The sequence below is a fragment of the Pelodiscus sinensis genome, chromosome 15, assembly GCF_049634645.1.
Source record: "Pelodiscus sinensis isolate JC-2024 chromosome 15, ASM4963464v1, whole genome shotgun sequence".
NCBI classification, from domain to species: Eukaryota; Metazoa; Chordata; order Testudines; family Trionychidae; genus Pelodiscus; species Pelodiscus sinensis.
In genome coordinates this window covers 19,251,649-19,258,073 of record NC_134725.1, presented here as the reverse complement: position 1 = coordinate 19,258,073, position 6,425 = coordinate 19,251,649, and the positions used below count along the sequence as shown (strand labels likewise).

Below are 6,425 nucleotides of genomic sequence, written 5' to 3'. Positions count from 1 at the left end.
CAAAAACTTCCTGGATTGCCTGTGTACTGCCATATTGGTTTCCCAACAGATGTCAGGGTGATTAAAGTCCCCCACGAGAACCAGGGCCTTCGATCTGGCTGCTTCGCTCAGTTGTCCAAAGAAAACCTCATCTACCTCATCCACCTGATTCGGTGGCCTATAGCAGACACCAACCACAACATCACTGCTGTTGTTTGCTCCTTTAAACTTAACCCATAGACTCTCAACAGGTTTTTCTCCCTCTTTATACTGGAGTTCAGAGCAATCATAGTGCTCTCTTACATATAGCGCAACTCCTCCTCCTTTTCTCCCCTGCCTGTTCTTCCTGAACAGTCTATACCCTTCCATGACAGCACTCCCACCAAGTCTCTGTTATCCCAATTAAGTCATATTTCTTGGACTGGGCCAGGGCCTCCAGTTCTTCCTGTTTGTTGCCCAGGCTTCTTGCATTAGTGTACAAACACTTCAGGTAACCAGTTGATTGCCCTATCTTCTCCATTTGAGACAGGGGTCCTCCTTTCTTGCTCCTTCCTCTCTGCATTTCTTCCCGGTATCCGACTTTCCCTCTCCCCTCAGGGTTTTGGTCACCGTCCCCCGACGAACCTAGTTTAAAGCCCTCCTCACTAGGTTTGCAAGCCTACCTGCGATTAACTAGTAAGAATTAGCTTATTGGTTAACCTTACTGGTTAAACTCACAGCCACTGCTGGCAGCCTGTGGGTCTGGCAGCTGCTGGGAAGTCGTGGGGCCAGTGGACACTGGGAACTTACAGGGCTGGCATGCACTGGGAGGCCTTGGTTCCAGCAGCCAATCTTGTGGGTCCAGTGGTGCCAGCAGCTCACAGGTCCAGCAGTGCCAGCAGCCTGCAGGTCCAGTAGCTGCTGGGAGCCTGTAGGGCTGGCAGTCACCAGGAACCTGCAGCACTTGCAGCCCACAGAACATTTAACCATGTAACCAATTTAATTTCAAACAGTTATATGGTAATTTTTTTAAAATTTTTACATCCCTACTAGAGATGTTGCAGCAAGAGTCCATAGGCTACTAGTAGTCTGTGGAGCACTTCCTTATTGTTTTTAGAGAAATGAATGATCATATGGTAGTACTGGGTGGTCCTGCATATTTCCAGATGATGCATTAAATTAAAAGAGCTAAAAGAATACCGTACATTTTCATAATTTTACAGTAACTAGCTATATGAAAAATTATGTCCACAGGGAATGTTATAGAATCATGAATCTGAGGGGAAATGTATTGCACAACTGTGATTTAGAGAAGTGTCCGTTTATGAGGCTTCTGCTGAGTAAGTCACTTGATATTAATGGTTTGGTTAGCTAGATCCTACAAGCATTTGAAACATCAGTCCTAATGAAGCTAAGGGAAACTCTATGCAGATTTCTATCACATTTCTATCACTATTCTACGCAGATGTCTTTCACAGAATGAGGTCCATTATTTATTACAAATTTTATCCATCGGTAAAGTTATAATTACACTGTTGTCTCTCACTGAGGTTTTATCAATAAGTCTGAGATTTTCAGAGCTGATTAGTGATTTGGGGTACCTCCATTTTGGACTGTCCAATTTGACAGGAGGAAAAAGCGTCCAATTTAGAAGGGGTGTCAGTTCGGGCACCCAAAATCTGAAAGCATAAAAAATCATGTCAGTTTGAAATTCTAGGTCTAAGGGATAAATTTGAAGAGATAGGACTAACTTATTTTGAAGCTATAAATTTTGAAGTGTAGGTATATTCCAGGGCTACGTCTACACTGGCCCCTTTTCCGGAAGGGGCATGTTAATTTCAGCTATCGTAGTAGGGAAATCTGCGGGGGATTTAAATATCCCCAGCGGCATTTAAATAAAAATGTCCGCCGCTTTTTTCCGGCGTTTAGAAAAGCCGGAAAAGAGCGTCTAGACTGGCCCCGATCCTCCGGAAAAAGCGCCCTTTTCCGGAGGCTCTTATTCCTACTTCAAAGTAGGAATAAGAGCCTCCGGAAAAGGGCGCTTTTTCCGGAGGATCGGGGCCAGTCTAGATGCTCTTTTCCGGCTTTTTTAAAAGCCGGAAAAAAGCGGCGGACATTTTTATTTAAATGCCGCTGGGGATATTTAAATCCCCCGCGGATTTCCCTACGACGACTCGTGAAATTTACATGCCCCTTCCGGAAAAGGGGCCAGTGTAGACGTAGCCCAGGTGTTTAGAAGCACATGTTCTTGTACTTTCATATATGGATGCAAATTTCCAACAAATGCAAATTAAAAAGCTCTGTTTCAACACTTCTGAAAAATTAGCTTGGGATAGAAACACTTGGGGAGAATAAGGAGATCTGGTTTTGATTTCTGACTGACAGAGATTCCTATTGGATTCGGGAAAGATATTCCACAAAATGCTTTTACTAATATGTACTGCCTTTCACACAGAGATCACATATTGAAAAAGGCAAAACTCATGGGCTGTGTCTAGACTGGCAAGATTTTCTGGAAAATCAGCCACTTTTCCGGAAAAACTTGCCATCTGTCTACACTGGCTGCTTGATTTTCCGCAAAAGCAATGATGATCTACTGTGCAAAATCAGCCGCTTTTCCGGAAAAGCTTTGCTGCTCCCGTTTGGGCAAAAGTCCTTTTTCCAAAAAAGTGTTGTGCAAAAGGGCCAGTGTAGACAGCTAGCTAAGGCTTTACCGAAAAAGCAGAATAAACGGAAAAAAGCGGTTTGGACACCTGGAGACCCCGTAGGAGCCCCGGTCTTCCTGGTAACCCGAGCTCTTAAAAGAACACGCAGGCTGCTGATCGCACGTGGCAGGAGTGTGCCTCAGACCTGCGACCTGAGGTCTGTCACGGCGCCCCTGCCCTGCCCAGCAGCCATCTGAGCCAGCCATGGCAGCTCCGGGTGCTGAGCCACCTGCACCCCCAGCGCAAGAGACCCCCAGGGGCCACAAAAGACGGGCTCCCTCCTGGACCCCCAGGGAGCTGGAGACCCTCCTTGACCTCTGGCAGGAGGAGGAGGGCCTCCACAATACCCGGTCCTGGCGCCGCAAAGCCAATATCTTCGGCCGAATGGCCGAGGCGCTGGCCCAGCGTGGACACCCTGCCCGGAACATTGACCAAGTCTGGGCGAAGGTCAAGGAGCTGCGGCTCGAGTACGTGTGGGCCAGCGAGGGTAGGGGGGCAGGACCAGACACCTGCTCCCACTATGACCGGCTGCACTCCATACTGGGCCAGCCAGCCCCGCAAGGCCCACATGTGCAGGTGGACACCTGCCAGCGCCCCCCCGTCATCCGAATCACCGAGGCGGGGGAAGAAGAGGAAAGCAGCGCTTCGGGGGAGGAGACCAGCGTTGCCACCCAGCAGGACCCATCCAGCAGCTCCTCTGAGGCCGGGGAAGGATCCACCGGTGGGTCTTTGCAGTTCGCACTCACAAGGGCGGAGGGCGGGGGGGGGGGGAGCCAGGCGTCTGGAGGAGGGAGGGGCAGAGCATGTCACTCAGGCCACTTGAGTTGCATGCTGTGTAGCATTAGGCAGCAAGCAGCACGTGCAACCACGTGCAGCCTGGTGACGGAGCGGCACGTGACCGTGGCAGGCAGCTGCAGGACACGCCTGGGACCCTGCTGCTCACACACATTCAGCGGGACCAGGGGGAAGGGTGGATGCCAGCTGGAACTGGCCAGGGCCCCAGGGACTCAACCCAGAGCCCGAACCTCTGCAAGGGTCCAGAACGGAGAACGGCACACTGTCCCATGCCTGGCTGTGAGGCACAGCCAGCTGCTCTTGGGTAAATCGCAGCATCACAGCCCTGTGACTGTGGCCCCCACTGAGCCCCTCGCCTGCTCCCGGTGCCTTGGCTGGCTCCCCAAGGTAAATCCCCACTGTGGCCACACATGTCCCTGGGCTACGGGGGTTGTGTGAGGGATAGTGGGAGGGAGAAAGGGGGGAAGCGCTCGGCCACCCTTAGGGCCACCCTGAGTTTTGCTGCAAGGATGGGACATCCCCCCCCCAGTCACTCTTCTGGTTCCGTTCAGGAGATATCCCACACGATGGGGATCTGAGAGTCCAGACCACCTCTGCCAGATGTGCTCCCAGGCATTGTGTGGGGATGCATCTCACTCCCTGTCAAACATCAGTGATTAGCCCAAAGCTTCACAGTCTCCACCGGCAGGGAGTTCCACAGGTTAACACAACACACGCGCCCTTCCGCCCTCCACAGGGCCAGGACACAGACCGGTGGTTACAATATATGGAGGAGGACCCTACTCCAGTGGCAGTCCTCCTTGCAAACATACAACACGGGGGGAAGCGGGTGAACCGCGTGGGCCCAAGCCACACAACTGTGGGATCACCTGGGCTCAGGGGTGGAGGGCATGAGGTGTGGGGACAGTGGCCGGCCTGCCTGTCTGACCCATCCTTTCTTCTCTTCCCTGCAGCGGGACCAAGCACAAGCCAGGGACCCTCCAGTCTGACAGCAGCGGCACCCCCAGCTGCCCACCAGTGCCATGTAAAACCACTTGCCTTGCACAACTAATCCTGTATCTTGGTACTCAAATCTTCCACTGAAATCAGTACAGATTGGAGATATCTGAATGCAAGAGCAGGCTCCCATTTGTTTTGCAGTTTGGACTTCTGGGCTAAAAGTGCTTGCTATCCAGATTTCCTGTTTCTTTCACAGTTTATTATATGTGTTTTAGAATGTGCAAAGTGTAAATCTGTGATGCTTCAGAAGGATTATTAATTATATGTTTTGTTTTGATTTTTTGTTAATCATCATAGTATTTCAAGCGATTAAACAAATTAAAAGCATTCAATCATAATGTATTCCCAAACGGAATGGGACTAGGGAACTTTTTTCATTCCTAGAAGGGAGGTTAATTCCACTCTGACGGACACTTATGCTGTCCAATGCCAAACTTCGCTGTCAGCCAGCCGACAGACTTGAGGAACTTCACCAATGAGATGGTCGTTGCTGGGTTTAATAAAACAAAGATGCCCAATAGGAAAAATCATGGCCAGTGAGAAGTGCGTCGTTTTGTTTGCTGACTGCAGACGGACAGCTGCGAACGAGGGGGCACAGAGCAGCAGCAGCAGCAGGACCGTTTTTTAGGTTTGGAGCACAATTCAGCTCTTTTCCACCCTTCCCCCTCCTGCCCCTCTCACAGACACACTAGCCAGCCATGCTGTCCTTAGAGGACGGAGGGGAAACCTGAATTCCTATTTCCATCACTCAGCATTTTTACCGCCCCCTCCCTAATTTTACTGACGGGAAGGGATTAACACCCCCACTCTATAAAACAGTTGGAGGGATGAATACATTGCAGCACACGTTAACTTACAAAACCAACTGAATCTCTGGTGGACATCTTACAGAGAGTCTTTTTGAAAGGGCGTTGAGAAATTAAGCATTATTCAAACTTTATAGGTGACTATTTAAACGTAATTCTTAAGGGGAAGTGTACAAAAACCTCTTTAAAGAGACATTATTTCTTAGTTTCTTTTTTTGGGATGGGGGTAGAGTTTTGAAGAGGACTATTAAGCAAGGTTGTTTCTCTGTGAGATATGAAGAGCGCCAGACCCTGGATGTGGGAGTGGACGACCATATAGGAAGATCACGGCAGCAAGTTTGTTTTTTTTAAAAGAAGGAATCCTAAGTGTTTTTAAAAGAAAAGCAACAAAAAAGGTAAATGTAAAACAAGAGTTAAAGGCTCCTTCCATTCTTCCCCTTTGGATAAAGATGTTTTAGATGCCCTTTGCAAATGAAGAGGGAAGAAGGAAGGGGGTGGATTAAGTCTGAGTGTGATGCATCTACTATGTTGCCTTGGAGGATAAGAAGGGAATTTAATCTGTATCCGACGTACTCATTGTGATCTCTGGAGAGGAATTTTTGAGTTGGGAGGTGGAAAGAAATGCAACCTGAATCGAATGCACCTACACCGTTTTTTCTGGGGTCGGGGAATGAATGGGTAGCAGGCAGTGGGCATCTAGAGGTGTTTTTTGCTTCTGGAAAATGGAAAGGGAGAGAGGAAGAGGTCTGATTGCTCTACTGCCGATCAATTGCTGAGTGTTTTATTTAAGAGGGTTTGTTTGTTTTTTGGTACACCGCTTCCTGGTGATCCCGTGAAGCTAGAAGAGGCAAAGAAAATAAGCTGAGGACAGATATAGAAGACGACATGGTGAGCTGATCATTAGGGGAGAAGGGACTGGACTATTTTGTAAAGCAGATCTTGGAGATTAAGTGAATTTAGAATGACTTTGCATCACGGTTGCAGAGTAGCTTTGTTTGCTTAAGGCTGCAGTTGAGGCTTGAAGTGATATGTATTTTTTTGTCCTGTGATGTGTGGTGGGGGACCTGACCTACGTTAATGGCTAAAATTACAAATAGCCACCACACACACATGCATACCGTAAATAAACCAACACTGCGTGTGTTAATTCTGTAAAACGATG

General features: G+C 48.7%; 1 protein-coding gene across 13 annotated transcripts in view; it reads left to right on the top strand.

Moving 5' to 3' along the window:
- The first annotated feature begins 5,004 nt into the window (after positions 1-5,004).
- ARVCF (ARVCF delta catenin family member) overlaps positions 5,005-6,425 on the top strand; it is a 592,161-nt gene continuing 590,740 nt past the window's right edge. For 9 of the 13 annotated variants that reach the window (XM_075898316.1, XM_075898325.1, XM_075898321.1 and 6 more), the window contains exon 1: positions 5,020-5,658. The gene's annotated coding sequence lies outside the window, so the exon portion shown is untranslated. Of the gene's footprint in view, positions 5,659-6,101; positions 6,152-6,425 lie in introns of all 13 variants that reach the window. The other 4 variants (XM_075898317.1, XM_075898312.1, XM_075898315.1 and 1 more) reach the window with 2 other exon arrangements.